We start from the raw sequence: 15,817 nt of genomic DNA, 5'->3' as shown, positions 1-15,817 counted from the left end.
TCGCACCAAACACCAATCCTAGCCTCTTTATTCTGTCCAGTTCTGTCGAGTCATGTCTACATACCAAATACTACCCGAAGAACTAGAAGATAATACAAACCCTAAAGCTTAAACTAAAAACTCTAAATTAAACATAAACCCATACCCTAAATCAAAGCATTAATTAAACCAAAATCTTTTATCTTCTTCAACCATTAAATACATAAATAGACGATACTTAACCTTCCATATCCACACTTTATGCACCAAAACTCTCTCTCTCTCCCACATCTTCTTGTTTCTATGAACAGAATTTCATGGAAATATGATTATTAAGCTCCATCTCCATCATCTTTTCTTCATCCCAAAAATCGTAAAAACCAAACCCAGAATTGAAAAACCAAACCTATCCCCATGAATTAAACAAAACTCGGAAGAAAAACGAGAGCCACATACGAGAACCCTTAAAAAGAGAAACCAGAGGTGAGTGTATGTGCAGGGACGAGAAAGGGGGGTTGGGTGCTGCGACGGTGGTGGTCTCGTGGCTTTTGTTAGTGTAGGGAGGAAACAATGATGGAGGTTCTTGGAGACGGAGTTCTTGGTTTGGTTCTTGGTGCTGTCCGACTGTGGTCTTGGTTCCAGATCGAGATCGAATAGAAAGACGAAAATAATCTTGAATTTAACTGGTGAATGGAGAGGATGACCTAATGAGTACCATCCTTATATTTTGCTTTTTTGATTTTGGGACCGGTGAACCACGGAGACCAAACCCGTAGTTTACTGATATTATTCTATCAGAAAAACAGCAATAAGATATTGGAATCAATATGATCATCCCAAGTATAATTTCCAAGATCCAGCAGATTCTATAAGGGAATCGAATATGATCATCCGAAAATCATGCCGTTGGAGATCAGCTCAGCATAATCAACTAATACAAGGACCAACCCATAACTCCATTTGAAGTTATTCAATATTATCGTCTTTCTCTTCAAATTGGCGAAGTTAGGGTTTGAATACGTTTTCTATTCATCTTTCTCAGGTTCACGGCAGCGCGTACATTCAACATCCACTTTATATATTTATTTATATAATATGGTTTGTCAGGTTTTTCTCTAATTTCTTGTTGTTTGGGATATCGACAGCAAGACAGATGATCGTTGACACTTGACAGTGAACCTGGTCTCTCCAAAATGAGGTAATAAGGTTGATACATCTCTGCTTATACTATTTTGCATATTGAATTTAATACAAACTTAATTTTATCTACAAGAATGGTTAAACAATTGAATTTGATTCCAATTTGTTCTTGAAAAATATTTAAAATTCCATATTTGATTGCAAGAAAAGGGGCCAGGGGTTGCAGTGGAGGCAAAATTATATTTGTTTTAAAGTTTCTGGGCTATTCTATGATCATATCTCGTATTTGACGGTGATTTATGTTATTGACATGTATTTGTCTGAATTATGGTGGATGGTGGTTCATATTTCCATATTTAATGGCAAGAAAAGGGTAAGGGTTAATGGTATGTTGACATGTATTTGTCTGACTTATTGATTTCTGGAGACAATAATGATGTAAGAGGACCTTACACTGTAATTGAATCAGGCAATGTACACTGTTTCTTGCCTCTATAACACCATATTTTCTGTTTGATCATAAAGATTGTAGGATATGATGCAAGAGATTGCATATATTTCCTTCCTTCTTTTCTACTTTAGTCAGCTTAGAGAGTGTTTCATAAAAGGAAAGTTAGAATTATGTTTTCAGACCACAAGAAGAGGAACTAGCATTTAATCAAGCTCTAAACTCCTATCGCAATTGGCACATCTTGTCTTGGTTACTTATTTACAAGATTTTGAGGCTCTAATGCGTATTTGGCTAGTGATGGACCCTTTACTGAAATAACTCAGGATAATAGACCACAAGAATCAAGTTGTATACTCTTGGTTATTGTTATTAGCGTGTAGCATACCACTCAACCTTGATGCATTTTAGGATTCAAAACCACTTCCCCACACATATACTTGGTAATTGTGACGCATTCACATTATTGAAATGATTCCAGGAAAATAGACTAAAAGAAGAGGAACCTCGGCATCTAGATGAACTGAAAACTCATAACTAATGTCATTAGCAAACTGACTTATATTCCATCTATCGTCTCTCTTTGCTTCATTTTATGATTCGAATAATCACATTCTTGTGTTTACTTGTAAATTTTTCAGATTATTGTCGAGTTTCAATCCAAGTTGAACTTGGTACTTATCATGAAACACGATGATTTAAAGCTATGGCATTAAGCCGATTCTCAAGGGAGCACCATTCCTCAATCTTACTAAAAATCAAGTTTCTTTTAGTTTTGTTTATTCTGTTACATTTTCACAATTGCTCCCTTGAGACTTCAACTCTAATTGCGGGTACGGATGACAGTTTCTTTTAGTTTTGTTTCAATTTGTTTATGAATGATAGTTTCTTTTAGTTTTGCGGCATCTCCCATTTTTATGGTTTAGTGTAAAGTAGGCTAGCATTTTGTGGATTGTTTTTTTGTGTTTTTGTTTCGTTTACCAACGTGAGGGTAAGATCCCCCTATTTTAAGTCCGTTCAAGCATCCATGACATGGGTTCACCAACACATATATGCTTCTAGATTGTCCATTGACAGATGTTGGATGGCTAATAGTTACTTGGTTCTAGGGTGTTTGGCCTTTCTGAGTTCAAGGTCAGGGATTTACCTTTCAGTTTCATTTATCAATTGATCGTCTTTTCTTCTAATGGTTTTGAGATTTAATTGTCTAATTCTGGTTGCTTCAATTAATTTTGTGGTGTCTTGCCCAATTTTGTTGTTTATCATTATGTAAGCTAGCTTTTGTGTATTGTTTTTCTATGATTTTACTTTTTTACCATCCCTGAGGGAATGATCCACCTATCCTCACTTGGTTCAAGCATCCATGTCCTGGGTACACCACCACCAATATGCTCCTGCCTTGTCCATTGAGGGGCGTTCGGTGGCTAAAGGTGACCGAGTTTATGGGCGTTTGGTCCTTCCGAGTCCAAGGTCATGGATTTAGTTTTCAGCTCCCATTTATCCATTGATTGTGGTTTTTTTTCAACCGTTTTGACATTCAATTGTTTCAAATTTTCTATAGATGGTAGTTTGTCTTCCATTTTTATGGTAAAGTTTAAAGTAGGCTAGCATTTTGTGGGTTTCTTTTTTTTTGTGGTTTTGCAATGTTTAACATCTTGAAGGTAAGATCGTTCTCTCCTCGGTTAGCTAATGCATTCATGTCACGGCTATATTTTCCTCGCTTGTCCATTAAGGGGCGTTCGGTGGCTAAGGTCACGAGGGGGTTTTTGGTCTTTCTGAGTTCAAGGTCATGATTTACCTTTCAAGTTCCATTTATCCATTGATTGTCGGTTTTCTAATGGTTTTGAGAATTTATTGATTTAATTTTTATGTGGATTATAGCATCATTTAGTTTTGTGGTGTTTTGTTGTTTATCGTAAAGTAAGCTATCATTTTGTAGATTGTGTGGGTTGTTTTTACACATCACCGATATATCTCCACCTAAATGCTCCTACCTTGTCCATTGCGGGTACGAATGACAATTTCTTTTAGTTTGTTTCAATTTGTCTATGAATGATAGTTTTTTTTAGTTTTGCGGGGTCTCCCATTTTTATGGTTTAGTTTAAAGTAGGCTAGCATTTTGTGGATTGTTTTTTTGTGCTTTTGTATCGTTTACCATCGTGAGGGTAAGATCCCCCTATTTTAAGTTCGTTCAAGCATCAATGACATGGGTTCATCACCACCTATATGCTTCTAGATTAGACGTTGGATGGCTAATGGTTACTTGGTTCTATGGTGTTTGGCCTTTCTGAGTTCAAGGTCAGGGATTTACCTTTCAAGTTTCATTTATCCATTGATTGTCGTTTTCTTCTAATGGTTTTGAGTTTTGATTGTCTAAATATGGTTGCTTCAATTAGTTTTGTGGCGTCTTGCCCAACTTTGTTGTTTATCGTTATGTAAGCTAGCTTTTGTGTATTGTTTTTCTATGATTTTACCTTTTTACCATCCCCGAGGGCATGATCCACCTATCCTCACTTGGTTCCAGCATCCATTACCTGGGTACACCACCACCTATATGCTCCTGCCTTGTCCATTGAGGGGCATTCGGTGGCTAAAGGTGACTGAGTTTATGGGCGTTTGGTCCTCCTSAGTCCAAGGTAATGGATTTAGTTTTCGGCTTCCATTTACCAATTGATTGTGGTTTTCTCTCAATCGTTTTGACATTCAATTGTTTCAATTTTTCTATAGATGGTAGTTTGTCTTCCATTTTTATGGTAAAGTTTAAAGTAGGCTAGCATTTTGTGGGTTTCAAGGTCAGGATTTACCTTTTCATGTTCTATTCATCCATTGATAGTCGTTCTTTTAATGGTTTTGAGAATTTATTGATTTAATTTTTTTATGGATTGTAGTATCATTTAGTTTTGTGGTGTCTTGCCCATTTTTGTTGTTTATCATTATGTAGATTTTGTGTATTGTTTTTCTATGATGTTACCTTTTTACCATCTCAAGGGCATGATCTGCCTATCCTCACTTGGTTCAAGCATCCATATCACCGGTACATCTCCACCTAAATGCACCTACCTTGTCCATCAAGGGGAGTTAGGTGGCTAAAGGTTACTGAGTTCATGGGCATTTCTTCCATCCTAGTCTATACTACATATATAACCATTTAGGTCAATATCTTAATTACAACTCCTAAAGCATAAGTTACGATGGTTTTATGCAACAAATTCAAATAACTCTTAAACACAAGTCACAAAGCATATGGTACAAGCTTTTTATGCATTGATAGAGAAGCAAATAGTCGGACTCTTTTTCCTTCTCTTCCACTTCCAGGAACCCCTTCCCCGCCAAACCATTTTGGGGTAAGGTCAAAATGACTTTCTCTGTTCTTCTACTTTTCCATGCTCTTCTTCATGAATGTTCATGCGCCATAACCAAATCAGTATGGTCAACATACGATTTCTTCAATTGCTGCAAACCTTGCACAAATGGCTGGCTCCCAAGAAGACTTCATCGCTGCATATAACCAGACTTTGGAGGTTTTGATTTCTCCACAGCTTCTTCAAAGCCCTAGCAATTTCTCTGAGGTATTATTCACTTGGTTCTTCTTGTTGATAACTTTGATTTATGATTCTCTTCTCTTCTTTTGACAAAACAGTTATTTGTAACCTACTTATTTAAGTTCTCAAATTTGCTTTGATCCCTAAAACTGTTTTACATAAACCATGCTTTCATCTTATTCGTCAAGGTGAACAATTTTTTCTGTGTTGTTTTTTTGTTAATTAACTCACGGGTGTTTGAAGTTATTCTTGATCGGGTATTGATTATGTGTTTGAAGTTGTTCTTGGTAATTTAATTTGGGGTTTCATGATTTTGCGTAGATTTATTTGTAGTCATTTTGACTTAGATCTGATTGATAGTGAATTATGATGATTTATGGTATTTGATCCATTTCACACCAGATGGGACTCTTGTTTTTTATTTCTATAGGTGGTGGACTCCAATTGTAGAACATACAGTCATTTCGAACCTGGTTCATGTGTGTTACATCTTTTCTCTTATGGAATGTGGCTCTTTCGAGATTGAACAAATGCATGGAAGTCTGAATATTATTTGGGAAGAATGTAGTGTAATATACACGCTGAACACCTAACAAATTCTTAAAATTTGGTTACTCTTTGGTTACATAACCAAAACAAATCACTTTAGCTTTTTTTAGGAAGAAAAAATAATGGGCTGGTAAAATTTTGATGAGAACCACCCATTCTGTACATAATTCTTGATGATTTTTTGTACCAAATTTTGTGGGTTCTGAAAAATGGCATTTAGCTTCCAGGCATTTCAATGTGTTTGAGCCCATATGCTTCTCTACAAGTGTGTGTGCGCCAAAGCATACATACCTCTGTGCCTTGGCAAACAGCAGGTATAAGGAAGTAAGTTATTGCATTCTAATTTTTTAGCATTACAGCAGCAGCTGCTTGCTGCAAATCAAAATGTGAGAAAAACAAAACACACACACATACCATAATTCTATCATTTTTGGTTTAGATATAGATATAGATAGAAATGTATGAGGATTTACATTGAAGGCAGTTAACAGTTGCACAGTGTGTGACTTGTTTCTTCATGTGCCTGCTGCCTGCTGTTGACATACCCCATACGTGCACTGCTAACTCTAACTCTAAACTCCTTTGTGGTCTGCATTCTTTGAACTGCATATCCATGTTATTTATTAGAACTTGCACCTGTGTACAAATGGTAGCAGCACAACACAGTACACCTGCTGCCTGCTGTTGAAACTATGTAGTATAAACAAAGAACAAATCACCAATATAACATTGTTCTAAGCTTCTACCTGTCTTAATTAATTAACAAATGCAGATGTAACAACTGCCATGAACTTTCCTCATCCAGATGGTTCTTGATATATTAACCCTTAATGACAATTTGTGTTCCACTATCCCGCTGTTGTTTGAGATCTAACAGCTCCTGTAAGCGACTCGGATGATTAAAGATCTAATCTCGAAGGGACTCAATAATCTGTTTTTGTTGAAACTTATATGATTAGTGTATCACACAAAGATATATAACCTGTGCATAAGGTGCAGCAATCTTGACGAATGAAAAATCTGGATCGAGTGAATAGCCAATTCCTGGAAGGAGACATAATTACAAGTAATGAGGTTGGCAGTTGATCAGCGTATATGAGTTTAACATGAGGGAGGGAGGAGGGAAAGGTGACCTTCAAGAGTGGAAAATGCCCTAATAACAACAAACGTGAAGGTGGATGGAAACCGGAAAGGCTGATCTGTTGCTATAGAATATGATGATCCTAACACCTGCACCCCTGTATTACCATCATGATTGAGTTATGCACTATTACCATCATGATTGAGTTATGCACACACACAGAAACAGAATATGTTGTTTCCATTTCATCTTATACACACACAGATGGGTGGTATGAAGCTTCAACTTTTAGATAATTTTGATCTAAAAATATGCTTCTTTTTAAAATTTATTTTTGTAGCATTTGTGAATATCTATGTATATGTATACAGTAGAGAATGCAAACAGTAAATGAACAATGCAGTTGCCTTAACAAAGATGTAAAATACACAGTTGCCTTAACTTGAAGCTATTAACAAGGAAACATATACATTTATTTATAACTTATAACATATACATTATATGCACCTTAAGATATGAGTCAGCTTATTTGTGACAGTGATCTAATGTTTTACATAACTCCATAACCATTCCCTGCTTAAGTACATAGTGATCTAATGTTTCACATAAGTCCATAACCATTCCAATGGTTGTTATGAACTGTTGTGGACTTGTGGCTGCCTGCTGGTTCAAACTTATGGTACCAGATCCAAGTTTAAGGTTAGTGCACATAAACAAGTTTGTGGCTGCCTGCTGGTTCAAACTTNCTGCCTGCTGGTTCAAACTTATGGTACCAGATCCAAGTTTAAGGTTAGTGCACATAAACAAGTTTGTGGCTGCCTGCTGGTTCAAACTTATGGTATGTGCATATCTACTTTTTTGCCATATTTCAACAAAACCATTAAGTACTATATATGTGTTCAAATCGATATTGGGAGGTTCTTTGTTTGACAGTGTTGCTTAATCTTATTGGTGAGGTTCTTTGTGCTCTTTTGTGCATCTCTATGGAAAGGTTTATGTTTTTCATAATTTTTTTCAAATTGCCTTGGCTCAGTAAAAAAATATGATGCCCTTCTTAGAGTGTGGAAGCAAATAATAGCAGATAGTGTTTTGTATACTTACACCTGCACTGCCCCTGTTCACCTAACCATATGTTGCTGTTGTGTGTGTATTGTGCTTAAACTGTAATTAATAGATTTTGAAGGTATGCGGATTTCATGAACACAATAACTCAAGTGTTTATTGACTATACTTATGTGACGTGTAAGAGTGTGTGTTTAGATACAGCAGCAACCAGAGGTCTAATTAACCATTCCCTGCTTAAGTAAGTTTCATCATTTTTCATAACCATTTCTAATTAAGATCTCTAAATTAAGATATGAGTTTGGTTTAGTATATGAAGTCCTCTAATATGTTGCTGCTGTCATTTGGTTCTCTAGGTTTCAGAATCTGCTTTCCATTTCATCTTGTGAAAAGTAGTTGTCCTAAGTCATACTTAKGCACAACCCAAGTTTTTGTTTTAAGAGGAACACAAAACAGAACACACACACAAAACAGAACACACATCTTTTGGATTGGCCAAAATGTACTATACTGTTTTGTTCTTACTGGTTGTGTTTGTGTGCTTACAGTTTCAAGACAAAGTCTGGTTGTGTTTGTGTGCTTACTTACAGTTTCAACAGCAATTGTTTCTTCATCAGGTATAAACACATCTTTAGGATAAGCTCTCTTTGTAATCAGTCATCTAGAAACTATGATTATGAATATACTATGTCTTGATTTACTAATTTAAAACAACATTGGTTGACTAGATCTCTGAATATACTATGTCTTGATATTTCCATTTATATGTCTATATGAACAAACTTGGTTACATGAACAAACTTGATATTTCCATTTCCTGTTTAAATGGACTGTTTGCCAAAACAGCAACCTGTGTGTGCATATGTATTTGTACATATTTATAGACAGTGATCTAAGCAGCAAACAAAGCAACAATCTGTTTACATGACTGTGTGCACAGTAAACTGTTTGTATGGTTCAAACTTATGGATCAATACAGTAGCCATGATAGATAAAGAAACAGTCACATGTATATAGATATAGATATCGATAGATATAGAAACAGTCACATGTATACTGTTATGCACACACACAGAAACAGAAACAGAAGCAAAAAACATTAGCCCTGTTACATGTGTCTGTGTATATATATTCATCTTGATGTGTGTGTGCATATGTATTTGTACATATAAGGTTTTGATGTTTGAAGTGGCTGTATAGCTCCATCAATTTAATTGGACATCATAAGCATCATGGTTAAGCATCATTGTTATCCGGTGCCATGCCCAGATTCCATCTCTCTCCCCCTGTGTACTCTACTCATGCTGTGGGAATGATCAAGATACTGTGGTATACATCAAATTTATATTGATGTTAAAATTTGAAATAGGACTCTTTTCTAGAAACCAACCAAACAGCCCTGTTACATATATAAAGTCCTCTACTATGCTGCATAGTTAGCATTTCATCTTATACTTCTTCCATTGCATCTTATACACAACTACAAATCCGCTTGAGCATGTGTTAGCCTCTTTATGGGTCTGTTTCTAACTTTGGAAAAACATGCCTATGTAACATAAATGAAAAATAGTTATGCAACTTTAGGAGGTAGGGATGTATTTAGCAATATACATAGTACATTTAGAACACCTGCTTTGTACATTAAAACACCTTGCATTCTTGTTCTTTTTTCCTACTGTTTTGTTCATTCTTTTTACATGTTTTGTCATGCTTCTGTCAACAGCAGCTGTTTCCTCATGGTTTTGTCATGCTCCTGTCAGGTGGTGGTTCAAATAGCCCCTCTTCGTTGCCTTTTCTGTATATATAATGGACTTGCTTTTTATTACTGTAGTTGCCCTATGTCCCTTTTGTATGCATTTGAAACAGTGAGGATTGTGGTCCGTTTACCTTGTTCTTATAAGTAACACTGCAGGTTTAAGGCGTAAGGCCTTTGAGCAGAGGGAAGTAGTATATCTGATATGTATGTTTAGCAGTATGCGATTGATATAAATTGTTAAAGCCTTTGAGCAGAGGGAAGTAGTAGGACCTTTGATATATAGTGATGCATCTACCATTCAATCTTGTTTATCTTTATATCCAAATTGATGAAATACAATAGTCAAATCACACTTGGTGTTTTCTACTATTAATTGAAGTACAAGATACATCCATTCTTACGAGTATTTATTGATCATTTCATGTAAGAGACTCAATTTGTTGTCTATTTTAAAATCACACATAATGTGATTATGAGATAATAAAAAACATAATTTGTTGAAACAAATCTTCAAAACAGCTATAGGTCCTTGTGCTTATAAGTCAAAAGTCATGGTCAAATACATTTTTTTTAAATTTATAGTTTCATAATAAATACCAAAGTTGATGTTTTCTCTGTTTATAGTTTCAAATACATTTCCTGCTATGTTGGGTTTCTTGATAATAAGCAACCAAATTTGATGTTTTCTCTGTTTATTTCCGTGCATTGGGTTTTCTGTTTTGGGTTCTCCAATTCATTCCATTTCTGCAGTTACCCTCTTTGTTTCTAAGCGTTTGTAAGACTTATGTTTCTGATCAGATTTGGATAGTTTGATGTTAATCATTTTGTATCATTCTTAATCATGTTTTATATCATTCTTAATCATGGCTTCCCTACTGCGAAAATGGAGAATTGAATTGAAGAAAGAGTAAAAATCAAAGAGAATAGAAGACTTATCATCTGCTCTCTTTTGTTTTCATGCCAGGTTTTCCCATATCCAGAGTTCTAAATCAATTTTGAGTTCTCACTAATTTGTCTCTTCAAAAGAACCAATCCATTGATCCCTTAACATCTTTTAATAGGTTGTCTGGATTGAGGTTGGCATGTTCTGAATGTTATTTCTGCTCCCCGAGAAATTCATTCGTTCCTACTCCCAATATACCAAGCTTTGTATCTTGTTTTTTCATCAAAATCAACGATGGATTATGGCATCCAGTTTATGATTTCGAATGGAATCTGAGTTAGTGAGTTGTATGGCTTTCTCCAGGTAAGAGTTTTACCTTTTTTTTTCTCAAGTTAGGTCTTTTAACTAATTTTCCTTCCATTGTTTATGGCTTGAAGGTGAAATTTCTGTTGAAATTTTTCTTCTTATGGTCATGTAACCTGAAATTGGTGGATAGATGTTATGGATAAGGTATGCAACTTTCCAAACATTTCTATTTCATTTCATTTTTTACCTCTAATTAGTTGTTTCTACTATGTTCTTTGATATCTAGATTGTTGATTAGTAATGGAAGTTGGTAAAATAGATTTTACAATTTCATTATGTCTTTTTTTAATCTGGGGGTTTTGCTTCCATGCTTGGGTTTTCTTATTCAAGGCATATCAGTATTCTATTCTTGATAATAAGAGCACACATCTTTATAACTATGCTCTTTCCATTTGTATGGAGGTAATATTAAGTTGTCAATACGTTGATTGTAATTTGCAAGTGGCAGTTTGGTTTTTCAGATTGTGACAATATGTTTATGAGTTGCAACTAGAATATAAAACTTCCATTTGGTAGGTAATAAACCATTGTCATGTTCTGTTAAWTTTTAAGTTTTTATCATTATTGAGAGCGAGGAGATTGTGATTGTTTGGGCATGTTTGTAGGAGGCTATCACGACACCCGTGAGGAGAGTAGAAAGTGTGTCAGTCGAAGAGGTTGGATATGGTTGCCTTAAACATTTTCTAGGACATACCTGGTGCACTTGAGATAAAGACTAGGGTAGTAGAATGGGTGTGGGGGGTACGTAGCCACCATGGATGGGAAGAACGGAGTTGGAAGGAGGGGGATAAAGGACTTGCAGTTTCAGTCGATGGAGCGAGGGATGAAGGGATGTGTGTTTTGCCTTGCCTTACATGCTCTCCATATTCTATGTTTCAATGTACACAAGTTGGGGGGTCTTTCATGGATCAGTTATGTTTATTTTGATTTCTCTTCTGAATGGATGGTTTTTTTATTGTTATTATCTGCTGTGGTTTTTTTATCTTTGCACTTACTTACCAGGCTGAGTTGTTGCTATCAACTTTGCACTTACCAAGCTGAGTTCATCAATGAACTACTGTTTTAAAATAATTTTGATTTTAACAAATGAAAGTAGTAATATACAATTAAACATGGACAAATCAAGGAAAATATAGTTATGGTTGATAAGTGGATTAATTTTGGTATTATAGATAATGATTGGTAGTTTAATTATGTTGTTATAGTCTGTTTTATATTTATGTGTTCTTTCTCCCGTTTGTTTTGTTCGTATTGGGTTGTGGGCGTAGGAAATGCAATTTTGAGTCCTGATCAACGTCTGGAAAAGAGAGGCATCACCACCATGTCATCATTCTAATTTAAAGTTAGGGGTTGTTTACCTAAATGTTTACCCGGTAAGCGTTTACCGTTAGGAGTCAACACTATAATTTATTTTCTAGGTAAGATTGTAGTATATCAAAATGTTATCGTGTGCAACAATATATATGGTAAGCGCTTACCCGGGTAAGAGTCCTCACCCTCACTTACCGGTAAGACTCTTTATTCTTATTATCGCTCTTACCAGGTTAGATTCTTGGGTCTTGCCATGTTCGTCCAGTGAGGAAATTTGTCTGGCAAGCACCTACCGGGTAAGCGTTTAGTAAACAGCCCCTTACTTGCATGACTTGAACTTGCATGTTTATGAGTTTGATCAAAAGAAGTAATATCTTGTTGCTAGAACTTAAGAATTACCGGTAAGCGCTTATTGAGTAAAAATTTGGATAAATATCCCCCAAGTGTAAATATATCATCCTTAAAGTAACAAAACCGCCAAAGCTTCGAAATCGTTTATATTTATTGCTCCCGCCGCATTGCGCAGGTAAACAACTAGTCTATAATAAGCATTTAAGTCAATATCTTAGTTACAATCTTTTAAGCACAAGTTACAATCATTTTATGCAAGAATTTTAAAAAAATTCTTAATTACAAATTGTCATGCACAATGTACAAGTTATTTATGCACGTGTTTCATACAATACCAAATCCTAATTGATTCAAACCTTCCTTCACCTTATCAGACTTCTAAAATCACCAATTTGGGCCACTTTCTTCTTCTTCTTTATCCTATGACTGCCTTCTCTACTCTTACCCATTTCAGATTTCAAATTTCAAATTTGAAATAATTCTTGAATGGCATCCTCTTCGAAGAGACACTCATCCCTTATTCAAAACGATTCAGGCTCATCCTCTTCGAGACACTCTCTATGCATCACTCAGGCTTTAATCTCAGTCTATCACTCTCCAAGTAATCAATCGGTTCCATCGAATCTACTCTGTTTCCATCGATTTACAGTCTCTCATCCAGGTAGTCACTCTACATCGATTTTGGTTCACTTTTTTGTACCCTCTTTCACAGACTTCTTTCTATCCGTTCCAATTTCTGCCCAGGTAATTAGGGTTTAATTTCCCACTTTTAGTTCTTGAACTTAAATGCTATTGAATTTTGATTTCTCACTTTTAAACTTGAATTGCAGTTAACCTATGTGGTATCATAGGTTTGTTTTTTTTATCACAGCCGATATTTTGTATAGCAATTGGTACCACAGTTTCATGAACAAGAAACTTGACCTGCTGTTGTAGAAAACTAAAATCGATTGTGTCTTTATATGACATAAGATGTTATTTAGTCTATTTTCTCTAGATGTGCTTGTTGTAGTTTGATCAATGGCAGAAGCAACTGGGCCTGCCAACAAGCCAAGAAATGAAGAGATTCGTAGCTGAGGTGAATTATTCTTACTATCTTCTCCACGAGTTTCTTCTGCTTGTTTTCCTTTAGATACAATTGACGATACAAATATATGCAGTACCTGGAGATGGAGGTTTCTTAATTGCCAATATAATTTAGCATTAATTTCCTGGAACTTGGTAAGCAACTCTTTTGCTTGATACGTGTGATAAGAAAACATGACCTTTCATCATTCGCCTGTAATGCTTTTGCAGAAGGTACAATTGTCTGTTGCATATAAGACTTTATTTATGAAAAGCCAGGCGAATATGTTAATAAATTGGTAGTGAAACAAGAAGTGATCCTAAACTAAGGGTGTTTTTGGGGATTCCGTATTTCTGATAATTAGGAAAAGCAAGAGCGTGTAATGTAGAGACAAGTATTTGAGAAAAGACATGTCTATTTCGAAAGTAGGTGTCCCCAAGAAGGGAACGACACCCCGCAAGAAGTACTAGGGACCATGCATTAGGAATATCTTTTTCTACTATTTTTTGTATGCTTCTTTCTTTCCCTTTGAACATATAAAAATTTCTGTTGAGACTTTTTAATCCAAATTTACTCACAATCCTAATTGCTGCCTGCATTGTTATGTTTTTTGCAGGTGTGATTGAAAAAATAAATTTGTTGAGGAAAGTCATGTGGTCTTGAACATGCTTTGTAGGTAAGCCATATTTCTTGTGTGGACCCGTATACGTATGGAGGAACGTAAGGAGAATCTTGGAAAGCAGCGAGTTTCGTGATTACAGCCTAGAATTTTTTTTAAATGTTCATTCTAGCTGCATGCTTGCCGGCTCTTGTTTGGTACACAACAGACAGGATTGGACAGGATGGGCCAGGGTGAGTAGGCAGGTGAAAGAATTATGTGAGGTTTTAATGTAAAAAGATATGTTAAAGAAAGCAAAATCTGACTCAAATATTTTGTTAAGTTTGATCTGAAAAGTGAAAAGGAAATTTGAGAGGCAAGAATTGTTACATAGTGTTGTTGTTGCTTTTGGTTCATTTGAGTGATGGGTTATCATTACAAGATGATTGTTTTTAAGATGTTTCTACAGTACTTGTCAATTTGCAGCATGTGTTTTTGCAGGCATATCTCAGTTTCTTGTGATGGCATTAAAGAGGATTCAGAAGGAGCTAAAGGACTTGCAAAAGAACCCTCCTGCATCTTGCAGTGGTGGTTAGTTTTTTCCCTCCCTTTTCTGCTTTCTACATTGTTTTTGGCATATGATTTTCTCTGTCTCTTTCTGTTTGTGTATGTGTGCTGCATCAAATGCATATTCTGTATGTTCAGTTCTAGTTTTTGTTTTATTTATCCACTCTTCATATTAGATGAATAGAATCATAGAATGTGCCCTTTGCCTGGTACTAATGAACCATATTTTTTAATACATGGCACATTTTGTTATCATTGTTCCTTTTAGCATAGTTTGTTGGTTATGGATTAATGGTTTATTCATATGAATCACGATCTACAAGAAAAGTTCATAAATGATAACGTAATGGATACCTGTTGTGGCCAGCTCTTCTGCGAAAAAAATGTGAATGAGTTTATATTATAATATAGCATATTTCTTCTTTTTAAAGTAAGTGGTATCGGTTATTACATTATTTTCTCGAAAAAAAATTGTATATATGTGGCTCTGTGTGTGTGTACACAACACGGGGGAAAAAGAAAGGGGATTTAGAGGGCAATGACATCTAATGGTAATGAACACAAAAGGTTTCAGGTCCACCATGGAAACACAACTACACAGGCAATGCATTCTGATTGATGAAAATGATTGAGATTGACTTTTTTTAAATTTGGCTGCATGTTTCATAAACTAATGTCCCAATTCTGCAATTTTTGATTGTGCATTTACCTGATTCTAGAAATTATGGTCTTATCTTTGTATGAAATTATGATACCGATATCAAATCTGTCCAAATACACTCTCTTCACCTATTGAAATTATGATACCGATATCAATATCATATACTGATATTACCTATTGAGCATCTGGCAAACACACTCTCTTCACCTCCAGAATGTGAAATTGAGCTGGTTAGATTTCAGAACAGTCTCAAAGCTTATTTCAAGAACAATAGAAAAGTAGTTTTCTTTGAGTGGGTTTACATAAGAGGAACTCATGCTAATCTACTGGTAAAGTTTTCATTTATCTATATCATACAGATTGGTCCTTTTTTAGACCCATCATACAAAATCTTGTGAAGAATTTTCCCTGTAATTAGACCGTTCCTAATGTGTTCTGGTTCGAGTCCACTAAACAC

At 35.4% G+C, this 15,817-nt stretch overlaps 2 long non-coding RNA genes across 2 annotated transcripts; one reads left to right on the top strand and one right to left on the bottom strand.

Annotated features, from left to right (window-relative positions):
* Positions 1-6,511: 6,511 nt before the first annotated feature.
* LOC112520711 lies at positions 6,512-6,833 on the bottom strand. The gene is made up of 3 exons (XR_003070069.1): positions 6,792-6,833; positions 6,641-6,702; positions 6,512-6,538 (listed from the first exon to the last, which is right to left on the bottom strand). It is a non-coding gene; the product is annotated as an uncharacterized LOC112520711 (long non-coding RNA).
* A 6,638-nt stretch (positions 6,834-13,471) lies between these two features.
* Positions 13,472-14,837, top strand: LOC112520694. Its single transcript, XR_003070063.1, has 3 exons — positions 13,472-13,546; positions 14,151-14,210; positions 14,634-14,837. It is a non-coding gene; the product is annotated as an uncharacterized LOC112520694 (long non-coding RNA).
* The last annotated feature ends 980 nt before the right edge of the window (positions 14,838-15,817 follow it).

The sequence above is a fragment of the Cynara cardunculus genome (assembly GCF_001531365.2).
Source record: "Cynara cardunculus var. scolymus isolate 2C chromosome LG 11, CcrdV1, whole genome shotgun sequence".
Classification (NCBI taxonomy): Eukaryota; Viridiplantae; Streptophyta; class Magnoliopsida; order Asterales; family Asteraceae; genus Cynara; species Cynara cardunculus.
The sequence above is the reverse complement of the archived record's forward strand: the minus strand, read 5'-3'. Positions and strand labels throughout refer to the sequence as shown.